Here is a 14,527-nt window from a genome sequence, read left to right on the forward strand (position 1 = left end):
GGAGAAAGGTTTTCAAGAAATTTAAGGGCTTAAACATACATCCTGGTCAGTAATGTCAAGTAATTAAAAGATATTTTTAATTCAAAGTGAAAAGTATTCCCTGGAAAGCTTTGGCAGTATATATTCTGGCCTATAGTACCATGCCATCTTTGTTCTTATTAACCAACTTGACAAACACATTTTATGCAACATGATAAATGTGAGCCTGGGCCTTGCACATGCATCAGTCCAGAATGTCAAACAGGCAACAAGATAGGGTAGTTCAGAGTGCCTACCAAAAACACTGTTAAAAGGCCTTATTTTCAGAAACTGGCACTTCACCTGCCCATGCTGGGTTCTCTTATAAAGCTAAAAGAGTAGTGAAATGCCAAGAACTCCCCCGAAGTTTGATTACTACTCTGCTTCCTCAGAGCTGCTGCTCACCCTAGGGATTCTGAGGGACTCGAGACTCAGACAGGAAGAATAAGCCTGCTCTGGCAAGAAAATATGGTGAACGAAGCTAATATGTGTCTGACATTTCTAAGTTAAACAAAGTCAGGATACAGAATCACCTAAGTGAAACTACAAATAACAGACAATCTAAAGATTGTAAAGACTGTAAAGTAAAGACTGTGGTATGTGAAGGACTGTGATGTGAAGGACTGTGAAAACTGGGAGCTTCAAATAGGTGCAGGACACTCCTGGGGCTCCAAGCACAGGAAACAACAGCAAACAGCAACTATGAGTACAGGTACTTAGATGCTGCTCTTTAGCTCTGGCTGAATGATCAAAACATTTATTTTTAATTAAGCCTATTTCAATATATCCACTGCTTCCACAACAGAAACATGCTGAAATGCCTTAAGTAGTCTGAGCATTTTCAATACATAGAGATAATGAAAAGACTTGCAAAGATAAAACAATCCATCATGCCATAACTTTGGCTGAATTTTTCTTTCCAATGATGGCAACAATCAGCAGGAGCAAGGAACAACAAAAGACTGGATCAATCTTTGTTTAGAAAAGAATACCACCTGCTCCACAGTACAGCCCATACGTTCATATGATGTGGTATCGAGACTGAACACCTGAACTGCTGCATTTCCTCCTGACAGTAAAACAGCTGTGCCAGGAACACACACCTTTGGACAGACAGAAACATCTGGAACTTCAAACGGTGTCACAAGCCTCTTCACCTTGTGCATACTTCAAATGTTTTGAAATCAGGTTAACTAGCTCTGGATTTATTGATAGCAGTTCCCATGCCAACATGTAGGTTCTCAAGAGCACTGTGGCCAATATCTTTTCTTAGGATCACTCTTGGGGCAGGGTAACAGCTAATGGGGAACTCTAAAATTGGAAATAATGTGACCTATTTACAAAGAAAGATGACAGTGTAATGTTTAAAGATTTGAGACTGGCTTCACTTTGTCTTTTTTACAAAGCTATGGGAGCGCTGTCACACCTTCTAATAGACCAAAGCAGGAAAGTACTTGTACAAAAACATTTGGCTCAATCCCACTTTCTTCAACAAACATAATCTTTGGTGTTTTACTGTGGAAAAAACTCCAACCCTTATTAATAGACTTATACAAACTTAATTAGTTTGACCTTAGGGGCTGGTGCTAGATGCTAAAGCTGGTGTACACTTCAGCTGGTCCCTACTTCTAGTGTAGTGCCTTCCCAAAGCCTGCCCAAGAGAAGTTATTACAAAAGTGAAATTTGTAAAAATGAAGAAATTTGAAAGATGGATATATGTGGTGTATTGACAATCCTGTTAGGGAATTATTCTGAATTGGTACTACCAAACTTGCCCCAGATTCAATGAGGCACAGAAGTAGGGTAATCCAAACATATATACAGATGGGGCCTTGTTTCTCCCTGCACTATGGGGGAGAAAGTTGCTGCTAGAAAGCTTAGCTTGATCTTAATGTTGGCACTGCTGTCCCACATTACAAGGCACAGGATGACTGTTCAAATTCTTGGATTCATAGGATTAAAAAAAAAAACAGCTGTGATGTCAAATATCAATCCCTGAGAACTGCAGGGAAGGAAGGGACATGACTGCATGACCATTTGCACTTAAACCCAGGCTCCGAAAATTATTTACTTGGTTACTGTGATCAAGGCAGCAGTGCTTTGTATTATTTTCTTATATTTAAATCAGTATTGCACTGACATATTGCTAATTTAAACACGTTTTGAAATTATGCAGGCAGAAGGTTGTTCTTCTCATATGTTAGAAGCTGAAGTGCTAAACTTTATTTACTAGAAAGCCACTTTTTATTGGTAGCGCTACACCCACTACACTCTTAGAAAGTTCTCCTGCTTCATGCACCCACTACACAGAGATAATACGAAGCAATGCAGAAACATGTAAGAAGGGCAGACACTGTCATGTGAATTTAACTACTGACACACTGAAAGTTTTCTGCCCTTTTTCCTTATTAACACTGAGAAAGCAGGAGAAGAGGGAAATGACGATGCCCAGAGCCACGAAAGAAGAGAGTGGAATCAACAGATTATGGAACAAAAATCCAGATTTCTTAAAGCACCTCTGTCCCTTGGACCACCCTTCATCTCTTCAGTCAGTCAGTCAAAGCTAGAAAATAAATTCTAACATAGCAGAACATGCTTTCATCACCCAGTAGTACATAACGAAGTTTTCCCAAGTGCTAATGCAGCTTCTGAAGTTACATTTCAGACCCTTCTGAAGATAAGCACATGCTCTGAACAGAGTGAAGGGAATTCATTCTGTCTTAGAAGCATTATTGCTGGGTGTTATCTTGTGCTTTGTTTTGTTTTTCTGTTATTAATAAGGGACTGAAGAAATCATTTTCTCAGCTAAAAAATACCCAGGGAAATTTCTCATCTCTGCAGCACAGTGCACAAAAGCACCATATCTAGCAAAATAGCACTTGAGTCTCATTATTCCAAAGTATTTCTATCACAGTTCTGAAGAATTACTCTTTAGGTACAGTGTTACTCTCTCCTGTAAGTTTCACTATCTTGCTGTCATCAAGTTAAAAAAAAGTGTGATGAAACTCTCACCAATTATAAACTGAAGACAGTGCATTTTCTTAAAAAATTAAGGATGGCAGACATATACTTAGAATGGATTACTGAAGATTGCTCATCACCAAGAATAAGACCCTAATTTGTATGGCTAAATCAGAATTTTAATAAGATATTCATTCTGTAATGATACCACAGTACCCCTGCACTGTGAATAACATTACGTGGGAGATAAGCAAAGTGATGACAAAACAGAGCCTTCTATAGAAAGAAATTTTGAACAAAAGTTACAACGTGATTTCTGCGTACCATGATGTATCCTACAATAGCAACTGAAATGAGAGCTTTAGCAGTACTCATGGAAACATTGTACAGCAGCCCTGGAGATCTTTCACTGCAAAGAAGAAAAAGGAAGAGAAAACAGTTCCACTTTACAGCTGGGAAACTTCCGCAGTGAGGACCGAGACATCTTTTGTCAGGAAGGAGTACAGTGTATCTGTGGTTTTCTAGAGTGACTGTCTGCAATTCACCTTTTAAAAAACTGTATGGAGTTCAGTACTGATTTGCCATGATTCTCACCTGATCACCAAAAGCAGTACTGGAAGGGCCCAGAGATGCCACCCGAGTCAACATCTGGATTCCTGTAGTCAAATTAACGGCTATTACAGTAAGTTACCATCAGGCTAATCTAAAACATGAGATACATTAGAAGACAAACTCTATGGAAGCACCTTCCACATGGACTATCAGAGGAAGTTTATGTTGCCAACTCAAACTGGACACCTCATCTTTAGATTGCTGCAATGAAAATCAGTTCTGATTAACCTACCATAGGACAAAAGCAGACCACAAGATCTGCATTCTCAGCGCAGACCTGATCGCCAAATCATTCTGCATTTCCTCGTGTACCAATCTGTCCTGTGAAATATGTTGTATAGCAACAGCAGAGTCTCAGACAGGAGAGAGTTCGTAGAGTATGGATTTTGCACAACTCCATTTGTCTTGACACAAATAATGAGTTTTTATTGTTCGCAAAGATGAAACAGACTGATGTGGAATGCTAATTTATCAGAGCAATGTACCTAAAGTCTTAACACTGTTTAAGCAGATATAATTTAAAATTTTGGACATGTAGAAGTAAAATACTACCATTTTGGCATACGGCTCAAAGAGAATTACATAAATTACAGAACTAACTGCATTTGCTGGCATTCATTCACTGCTAATGCTATATTTCATAATTAAACTTAATTTTATTGAGCTGTACTCTACTGGTCTAGGTCAGCAGTCAATTAAAGAACAACCCTCTCCAGGCCCAATGCAACACTCCACTAAGTAGGAGTATCATCATAAATCAGGAGGCTTTTTTGCTTATAGAAATTGAATGCCAGTGTTACCCATACCAGTTTTAACAGACATGCTCTACTGAGCGCAAGCAGTAGAAATATCTTCTTCTCAGTGGCTTCTGAGTCCAGAAATTCTGCTAAGGTATCTTCAATGCCTTTGGTCATTAAATAAATAAAAAGAACTGACTGCAAATTGCAGTCAATGGGAGGCCACTGCTTCTCAAGGCAAGGAGATCCCTCCACTAGCAACCATTAATAACCCACTAACACAACTCGCTGATCATAAACAGGGAGGTAAATGGCGTTTGGTTTCTCAGAAGCTGGGCTGATACCTGAAGAATGGAAATAAGAACTAGGCACTGGCTTTTCAAACGTAAACTTCATGAACAGGTACCTTGCCAACAAGTAAAGGAAACCGGACATCTCTCCCTTGGAGGTGGCCTGACAAGCACCACAGTTTAGGAGATCGCCGCACATTTCTTTAATGCCATGTGGTCTTTGCTGGGACCTGGATCTGGGTCACCTCTCTGATCTGGTGTCACAGCTGCTGCCACCAGCCTAGTCACAGGCAAGGTAAGGGGTGATGGAAGTTGTTCCCATCAAGAGAAAGAGCAAACACTGTCCATGAGAGTATTATTACAGCCCAGAAACTGGAAACCAAGAATGGAAAATCCTATGAAAGTAACGCAATTTACTGTGGGTTTCAAGGCTGCCAAACTCCTGTGCGCACAGGAGTCAAGATGAGCCCCTCCAACACAAGCTTTTAGAAGAAACAACCACCAATGCTTTTTAAGTAAAAAATACAAAGGGACAGTCTTGGCAGCTTGAACAAAACTGTTCATCCCATCACAATGGAACTGCCCATCTGAGGGCCAGCAATATTGCCACATGTTGACGAGAGAAAAATCAGGCTGTGAAAGGCAATAATAGGGATGGTTCTAGATGTTGCACTATGCAGCTCTTTATGTCTTGCTATAAATACAGTATCAATAGCACTTGCTAAATCAGCAGGTGTTTCCAGCAGCAAAAGTCAGTTTTGCAGCCTGGACAAACCAGGCACGAATCCACTCATGACCAGGGTAGGGTGCACATCCAACTTCTCACACTTTGCCTGTAAGCCACCAGCCCTGTGCTCCTAACTCAGTCGAGACTCCGGCAGACGTCAGTGTCAATTCTGAGTATTTTGAAACGACTTGGAATGCATCCCCTGGTAATGGAGTTGCACATCCACAGAAAAAGAAAATACTCATCAGTTGCCACAAAAGCTACTTCTTGTCAGCACAATTAAAAGAGACCAGACCAACAAATGTGGTTTAATTTGTTTAAGTGCTCACCTGGGACCTGTGCTCTTTGGACAGGTGCTTAGAACCAAATGTGAACAACAGCTTAGCAGTGTCTGTACGTAACACTTTAAATTTGTGACAAATTATTTTGGCAGAGGCTGTCAAAGGGCAGCAAACAGGATGGCATTCGGACATAAAAGGAAGAGAAAATGAATTAAAACTGGCCAATCCTGACCAATCAAGATGCACTTAAATGAATGCTTTAGTTTTAGCTATAGGTTCATCCTCTGCTGAGCACAGAGAGACAAATCTGCGATCTAAATATACCTGAGATATCTCCTAGGGAAAAAGAAGCCTTGTCCCATCCAAAGGTACTGATACATGTACCTATACCTTCCTTAGGATCATGGGGCTGGTGAGACCACAACACGGAATTATGAAAGTGAAATAAATCCCAGTCAGATAGGCAAAACCTCTGCAAAACACTTACACAGCATGAATACAAATAGACATACCAGAGCTATGAGACAATGCGAGAATCAGAGGATATCATTACAATGTCGAAGAGCTAATCACGATGCAAAATAAAACGCGTTTGTTCCAGCACTAAAATCACAACTGGGGATCTGCTCTGCCTCTTCCTAACACTGGACTGCCCCTCATTTCCCTACCGCACATCTTCTGGGGCTGATGTGCAGTTCATCTGAAGATAAAAACAAAGTTCAGGGTAACGATGGGTAATGATGAGTGGCACAGCGCACTCAAATGTCTGTATATCCACAACAGCTGCCAGCCTGCCCACCTCTGCAATCATTTCAGTAACTTTTTAGGAGAAAACCACAATGTTTGAGAAGTTTACAATGAGTGGTCCCGGGCACAGGAATGAAATTAAAAAAAAAAATAATAATAACATATTTAAAGCTCATGCTCCACTCTTACAGCGGGAATCTAAAAATAGCAAGAATAGGAACAAAGATCAGGGAGATTTTTAAGTGCAAAAAGGGGAGTCCGGGAAAAATTGAGATGGCCATGAAAAAAACATGCTGATTAAAAAATAATTACGCCACGGGTTGCTCCGGATCCTGCCGAACCCCCCAAGGCCACCCGCCCGGCTCCCATCCTCCGTTTCTCCGGACCTTCCGCCCCCCGATCTGGGGGCTCCTGGGAGCTGCGCTCGCAGACCCGGCCTCGCGGAGCCACCCCCCGGGGCTCCAGCGCCTCCCGCCGCACGCATGGGATCCCACGGGCGCGGGGCCGTCCGCGCACCCCGGAGAGGTCCCCCACCGCGGCAGCCGTCTCCTCTCCTCCCCTCCCGTATCTCCATCTTTTCTTTCCCTCCTCGCGCAGCCATCCTCCCTCCTTGCCTTTCCCCTTCACCTCTCCGCATTCCCACCCCCCACCCCTCATAACCTCCCGGACACGATCTGCTCCCGCATTCTGCGTCCCGCTTCCCCCAGGCGCGGCATTTCCACCTCGCTATCCCCCATTCCCGCCGCAGCCTCCGCTGCCTGCCGCGCGGACAGACGGACAATCGGACGCACGCACCGGCAGACGCGCGGGCTCCCCGCCACCTCTCCAAGCGCTCCCGCTTCTCCAGCGCGCAGCGCGCAGCACGCGCCGCCAGCCCCGGCACGTCGGGTCCCCTTCCTCCTCCTTCTTCTCCCCTCCCTCCCTGCCCGCCCCTTCGCCGACGCCAGGAAGAGGGGGGTAGCGCCGCCGCCCGCCCCGGCCCGCCCCGGCCCGCCTCGTCCCGGCCCGTCCCGCGGCACCGCGCCCCCCCGCGCCCCCTCCCGCTGCGCTCGGGTTACCGGGCGGCTGCCGGCGCTCTCCTGTTACGGGCAGCGCGGGGCCGGGTGGGGGGCCGGGCCCTGGGGGTGTGCGTGCCGAGAGCCCGGGGGGGTTTCCTGAGGCTTGGGAGTGTGGGTGGTTGGCTGCTGCTTGGTTTTATTGTTTTGTTTTCGTTTATTCCTTTACAGTTTTGTTTCTTTTTTCTTTTTCTTTTTTTCTTTTTTCTTTTTTTTTGTTAAATAATTGTTTTCCCTCTTTTTTTTTTTTAATTTGTAGATTTAGCTTTATTAATAATAATAATTATTATAATTAAACATGCTAAGAAGCAGAACTGACTTCCATGGGCTTCTCCAGTGCTCCCCTTGAGCCCTCTTGCCGTTGTCATGTTCACATTGGGCCTTGGCAACGATGCCCATAGGCCTTCTGCCCTTGGCATGCAGAATCCCTCTCCTTGTTGATACTGGGGGATGCAGCTCCCAGCACCTCCCTCAACCTGCCTCTGTTTTTGCAGACCCCTGCTGTGATCTTTTACATGATTCCTTCTCCTATCTGAAGCATTCGGGATGCATTTGTCGGTACCCTCTCTCCTCATCCTTGGTAACTTCTGCAACATCTTCCTGTCCTAACAGATCCCTTTTGGGATGATCTTTTTGAGGTTGTGCTCCAGAAGGTGAAGGGCATGGCATAGCTCCCCTGGGCAGTGAGCACAGCCCTGAGCTGCTGGAGCTCTGGGAGCATTCAGGTTCTACAGTTAGATGCAGGGTTTGGGTGTTCCCGTGAGGAGCTGAGGGTTGAACTCGATGGTCCTTTTGGGTCCCTTCCAACTTGGGAAGGTTGCAGATGGGGCATTCAAGACCAGGCTGGATGTGGCTCTGAGCAGCCTGGTCTGGTGGTTGGCGACCCTGCACATAGCGGACGGTTGAAACTAAATCATCATTGTGGTCCTTTTCAACCCATTTTCACAGCCACTCTACAATTCTATGATTCTATGAAACAAGGAAGCCATTGATTTGTACCATGGCAAAGTAATGTTTTTCTCTTGACGATCAACGTTTCACAAGGAATTTTTCAGCACAGAACTGGTGTTGCCATGGAACTGTCTTAACCTGGAGATTCTGCTCCTACCATGGGCAGATCAGAACCTGCCATTTTGTGCATGTGCTTCATGATTTACCTCCTAGTACCTTTCCACATTACCTATTCTGAAATCTCTTTATTGCACAGCCAGCTTCACAATGTCCTTGCATCTCACACTTTCTTCTCATTACTTGAAAATGGATGATCTTTGAGGTCCCTTCCAACCCAAGCCATTCTATGCTGCCTTCACTGAGCTGGTACCATCCATTTCAGGGAGGAGATAGACTTTTATGTGGTCTAATAGTGATAAGATAAGGAAGACCTGCCATGTATTAAAAAAGGGGATATTTAGCTGAGATGTCAGGAAGAAATTCCTCACTCAGGGGCGGTGAGGCTCTGGCACAGCTGCCCAGAGAAACTGCAGGTGCCCATCCCTGCAGGCACTCCAGGCCAGGTTGGATGGGCCCTGTTCTAACCTGACCTGCTGGGTGGCAGCGTCCCATGGCAGGAGCTTGGGGCTGGGCAGGCTTTGAGGTCCCCTCCGAACCAAGCATTCTGTGGTTCTGTGATTCTATGTCACTCCTGTCACAGGTGGGGTGTGTGCACCCTGGGGAGCACACATCCCAGCACTGACCCGGCAGAGCCCTACATTGTCCCTCACTTCCCTCCATTGTCAGAGCTCACTGCTTGTTCCCATACTTTGCCTTTTATCTTCTTACCAATTACTGAGCAACACCAGGGCTTTCCCTCTTGCTGCTATCACTGTTTGGTCTCCTTAAAAGCCTTTGTCAAGAGGCAAAAAAATCCAGTCTGATATGGAAATTAGATCACCCTTATCCACACTTTTGCTGACCCTTTCAGAGACCTTCGAGAGGTTTGTTTAAGGCAGAATTTTACAGAAGCACTATTGAATCTTCTCAGATAGATTGCATTAATCCAGGTGTCCTTTAGTTCTAACCCAATTAGCATTTCTGTTTGCACAGCGCAGGCACAAGGTTTGCAGACCTCTGGTTCTCTGGAGCCTGTTTAGTGCTCAAAGTTTAGTTTCACTGTTGCTACACATCAGGTGTCAATGTTTTAAATGGGAGATTACGTGCTGCTGCTGATAGTTCAGCCACTGCATCTTTGGGGGAGAGCTCAAGGACACAGATGCATACTCACTCACGTGTATGCTACCTGAATGCTGTGACTGTGAAGGAGGCTTATAATAAAAGCAATCAGTGTAAGGGAATAGTTACATCTCCTTACATATGCAAAACCGCAGATTTGTAAGATGGTGCTATTAACATATGTAAGAAGCTATCTTACTAATTAACTGTATGTTGCCATGACCCTCTTAGCAGATGTATGTGTCTGAAAGCACAGAAAGTGTGGCACAGACAAACCTGATTGAAGATCTTTGACTCAGGATACTATTTGCCCTTCAACATACCTGCAGCCATCTGCTTTCATATCTCTTTCTCTTTCATATTTTGCTGTGAAGTCTCTGGGTCAAGGCTTTTCTTTGTTAGGGCATGTTTCTTATTAACACTTGCTCATAAGGGTGGAAAGAGGGAGGGAGAACCGCTCTGAGCCTGTAAATTGAGTACTTGTCTAAAGACAGAGTCCATTTGGAATCATAGTATCATTAAGGTTCAAAAAGGCCGCTGAGATCATCCAGTCCAACTGTATCCCCACCATGCCCACTAACCACGTCCCTCAGTACTTCATCTACACGTTTTTTGAATACCTCCTAGGATGTTGCCTTCACCATCCCCTGGGTAGCCTGTTCCACTGCCTGAACACTCTTTTGGAGAAGAAATTTTTCATTATATCCAACCTGAACCTCCTCTGGCGCAATTTGAGTCAATTCCCTCTAATCCTGTCACTGTTACCTGGGAGCAGAGGCCAACCCCCATCTCTCCACAACTTATTTTCAGAGTTATAGACAGCAATAAGATCTCCTGTCAGCCTCCTTCAAACTGGCCAATCCCAGTTGCCTTCTGGATGCTAGAACCTCAGTGCCGCCCCATGCATGCCTGCCTATTTTCAGGGAGAGGGCAGGGAGCAGAAGAAGGCTGCAGCCTGCCATCAAGGGGTATGGGAGTCTGCATCCACATGTTCAGGTGTGCATCCAGATGGCAGAGTGGGGCTTTTGCAGAAAGAAGGGAAAGGGAGCACTGAAGTTGCATCTTTTTTTGGGCGTTGCACAGCTCTGAGTATGTTTGTTGAGTTTTTAGCAACTTCAGCTGCTAGAAACTGAATGTGCTGGTTAGAGATGGGGGGAAACAAATTTTTTATGTCTTCCTGTTTGCAGAGCATTTCAGAACCAAGAGAAAAGGTCACCTTCAGCCTCATCATTAAGAGTTGTTCAGTCTTGTGCTTTTTAAAGTCCTCAGGTTTTGGAGACTGTAAAGATTGAGAAAAACCTGCGATATCTGTAGCAGTTAGAGATGTTATACTGAAAAGAGAGGAGCTTCAGAGCTCTTCTTCCTGGGTTCCCACCCCGCTACCCTTCCATTCCAATAATTGTTTCCTGTTCTTCTCCTGCTCACTGTCCTCTTATGAAATAGGACCAAACTGCAGCACGTTTTGTTCCGTTACGTAAAGCAGTATCACTGATGACACTGATGTAGTCTGTATTTTGGTTATTTTTTTTCTTTTAAGTCAGGGATGCATTTACATAGTATTAATTAGGTAGCACATGATTAATATACTGTGGAGGAATTCAAATGCTGCTTCACTGTGTGTATAATAATGAGTTTTGCCTATTGCTTCCAATTTGCATTTCTAGCAGTTACAGCAGCAGAAGAAAATTATGTCTTAAAATTTTGTTTTAAATATGTATCTTGTTTTAAATACGTATCTTGTTAGTGCTCTGCAGCTCTCTTCTACAGCATTGTATGAAGCTTCAGATAGGGGGAAGAAGGAATTAATCTATGCAAGAGTGCAGCCTAATTTCTTACTGTGAAGTTAAAGCACCTCTGTCTAAGTAACAAATGAATGATTGCTTGGTATTGCCCTGAAAACTCTGACAACTCTGAAAATAAGAACAGTGTGAAGAGCAGCCACATTTAGTCAAGAACCACCAGACCACAAGAATAGGGTGTTCCTTCTTTTATACACCATGAATAGCACCTTGCCTCTCTTTATCTTGCTCCATCCCTGGAGGCATTCAAGGCCAGGTTGGATGGTGCTCTGGGCAACCTGGTCTGGTACCTGATCTAGTGGCTGGCAACACTGCCCATGGCAGGGGTTGGAACTACACAGTCTTTGAGGTCCCTTCCAAGCAAGACATTCTGTAAGATAATTCTATCTTTCAGGCCCCATGTTCTGAAAAGGGACAATTCCCCCAGATTGCTTGTTCCTCCTCCAAAAGCCCCTGGGTTACAGTGCAAGGCTGTGCTGATCATGTAGTAAATGATGATAAAAACAGATTCTGAGGTGAGCATGATGGAAGGAAGGAAGTTCAAGTAAGCACTATGGAGCATCCAAAATTCTGCTGATATGTCTTGGTCCTGCTGAGATATCCCACCAGGCAGGCACCTATCCTAAAGACTGGAGGGCAGCTGCCACTGAAGTCAGGGGCACATGTTGACATAGCACCTCTGACAACTGGCCACACACTGGTAAAGCAACTTTATAATTCCACAAAAATCCTTCTATTTCTACTCAGCTTTTTTTTCCTGCCATGTCTGCTGACCTAGTGTGTCCTCTTCCACGGGGAGGAAGAGAGATGATGCCATTGCCATGCCTCCATGCATACCTGGAGGTAGGAAGGGGAAAAGGCACAGAATGGGGAATTGAGGAGAAGGAAATGAAAGAAGTAAGAGGGAAATGAGGTGAGGAGATAGAAACAAAATCCATATGTGGATGCTTTAGTCCTGAGGCTGACAAATCGCTCAGTCTTTGCTGTGAGGCTTTTTCAATCTGTCAGTCAGTGTCCAGTGTCAGTAAGGCAGATGTTTTACTATTATGCAACAAACTTTCAAATAGAGAATAATTCAAAGGGGATACCTCTCAGGAAGAAATACTTCCAGTGCTGCTGTTTTACAGCCTAGCACACTGTCCCTGTTCTCTGTGAACTCCCCAAAAAGCTGAGAGGAGTGCAGAATAAAGGGAGAATGGAAAGTACTCTGATAATGATGTTGGGTGTGTTGGCCACTTTTATAGCATACATAAAATGAAATGCAGTCCTGAGATGTGATGCTTGATCTATAGCCTCTGCGTTGAATCTCACTGAGTATAAAAAATGAGTTTTGCTCAGCATGCAGCCTTTTTAGCATCTGAGACTGGCTGTCAGAATATTTGAGATTAGATTCCTTTTCCTTTCCTTTTGGTTCCAGTTATTTCTCTGACTGCAGAATAACATGCAGATCAGCTGGAGGAGGGAACACATTGGCTTGCGGTAGTGTGTGTGAGATGAAAATGAAAAGTCTGTGTATCCTCTGTGCATTTATAAAACTAATGAATGCAGAGATCACCTGTCAGTTAGCAGAGGAGCTGTAAGGAATTTGGAGGTCACATTGCGAATGCTTTGCATTCAGTGTGGGGATGAAATCCTGAGCATCACAGAGACAGGGAGCTGCCAGCAGGGAGCTGATTGGAGATCCCTGTTCTGCTCCTGGTGTCACTGATGGCCTAGGACATGACTGAGGCAGGTCACTATCCCTATTTACCTAAATGGATGGATGAATTTTAGGCTGAGAGCCGCGTGCTGGTGGATGTTCACAGTGCGTAACGGGCCCTCAGCTGTGGGAGTCAGAGTACTAATGTAATACGAACTTAAAAATTATTTTCTAAAGGTATTCAATTGACTAACAAGCTCATTTACTCATATTTATTATGTGGTGAAATAGCTTGGCAAGATCTCTATCGGCATCCATCTACATGAGTAACCTCACTGACTTCAATGCGACTCTGTGAGTAATGCTTTAGTATTGGCTCCGCAAAATGTTTTAGTCATCATCAGCTTACAGACTGTGCATTAGGTCCTGCCAGCACTTACCACAGCGTAGTGCTAGACTGCAAGCAGCCCTGACACAGGAGCAATACCCAGTAGTAACAGTCTGCGTAATCCACGCCCACGTGAAAAGTGACTCTGTTCTGCTGCTGTGGAAGCAGCTGAATTTCCCTGGCATTGTGTCCTCTCTGTTCATGGGAACTGCTTGCTCCCTATCACAAGGAATCAGCAGAAATATCCAGCATCTGTAATGCTGTGAGGAGGAAAGTGTTTTATTGTAGCTGGTGTGGATGCCGCTGCAGAACTGACTCATGGCTCTCCCTCCTTCTCAAGAAAATGCGGTCATTGGAAGTCTGGAGCTGTAGAGCTCTACTTACAGCTTCTCACAGCTCTGCCCAGCTAATGTCTGTGCTTTGATTTCCCCTGCCTTGTCTTAGTCCCTTTGTGCCCCCTTCCACAATATCCCCTGTTTCTTTTCCCTACTGTGGGGGAAGAAACCCTTTCATTCTGAGTCTTTTCCAAAGTGCAGAAAAAATCCCATTCAGTGCTATTCCTCTTTACAATAGAACAGACTCTTTCATGTCTGCTTCATCAATAACACCAACATAAGGCATTCCCGGGGGAGGTCTGCCCTCGTCAGGTTTGAGCCTGAGCATCCTCAGGGGTGGGAGTCTGTCTCTATACTGTTTCTGAATTACTGCATGCATAGGAAGAGCCATATAAATACAGAACTTCTTACCCCAGCCTAATATATACTCAACGTTTTATCAGCTTCTGGGCAATTTAATCAAAGATTACAGTATTTCAGTGATTATGTACAGTTGCATATTGTTCCTCCAAATAACAGGCTTAGCAAGAAAAAAAAATTCAAAGAACATGTATTATTTTAGAAATAGGGAACCTCTGAAACTTTTCTGTACAGTACTTGAAAAGCATATTTTAACAAAGGGCGTTTGTTTGTGAGTTGAAGAGCTTGATCCAAAGCCCAGTGGAGACTCTTCCACTGCATTCAGTGGGCTTTGGATTAAGTCCTTCCTAAGGAACAGATGCAGGTTTTATTCACCACCACTAGAACAATAAAAATGACAAGACAAAGG

The 14,527-nt window shown here is 44.3% G+C and overlaps 1 protein-coding gene across 5 annotated transcripts in view; it reads right to left on the reverse strand.

Annotated features, from left to right (window-relative positions):
* The window catches only part of PALM2AKAP2 (PALM2 and AKAP2 fusion), a 250,912-nt gene that overhangs the window by 84,603 nt on the left and 151,782 nt on the right, over window positions 1-14,527 (reverse strand). Inside the window, exon 1 of one of the 5 annotated variants that reach the window (XM_042882823.1) lies at window positions 7,432-7,449. The exons of 3 other annotated variants lie outside the window; for them this stretch is intronic. The gene's annotated coding sequence lies outside the window, so the exon portion shown is untranslated. Of the gene's footprint in view, window positions 1-7,168; window positions 7,240-7,431; window positions 7,450-14,527 lie in introns of those variants that run through there. One more of the 5 variants, XM_042882822.1, reaches the window with a different exon arrangement.

Source organism: Lagopus leucura, unplaced genomic scaffold (genome assembly GCF_019238085.1).
Source record: "Lagopus leucura isolate 7727_CA_CO unplaced genomic scaffold, USGS_WTPT01 Super-Scaffold_100036, whole genome shotgun sequence".
In the NCBI taxonomy this organism is placed as follows: Eukaryota; Metazoa; Chordata; class Aves; order Galliformes; family Phasianidae; genus Lagopus; species Lagopus leucura.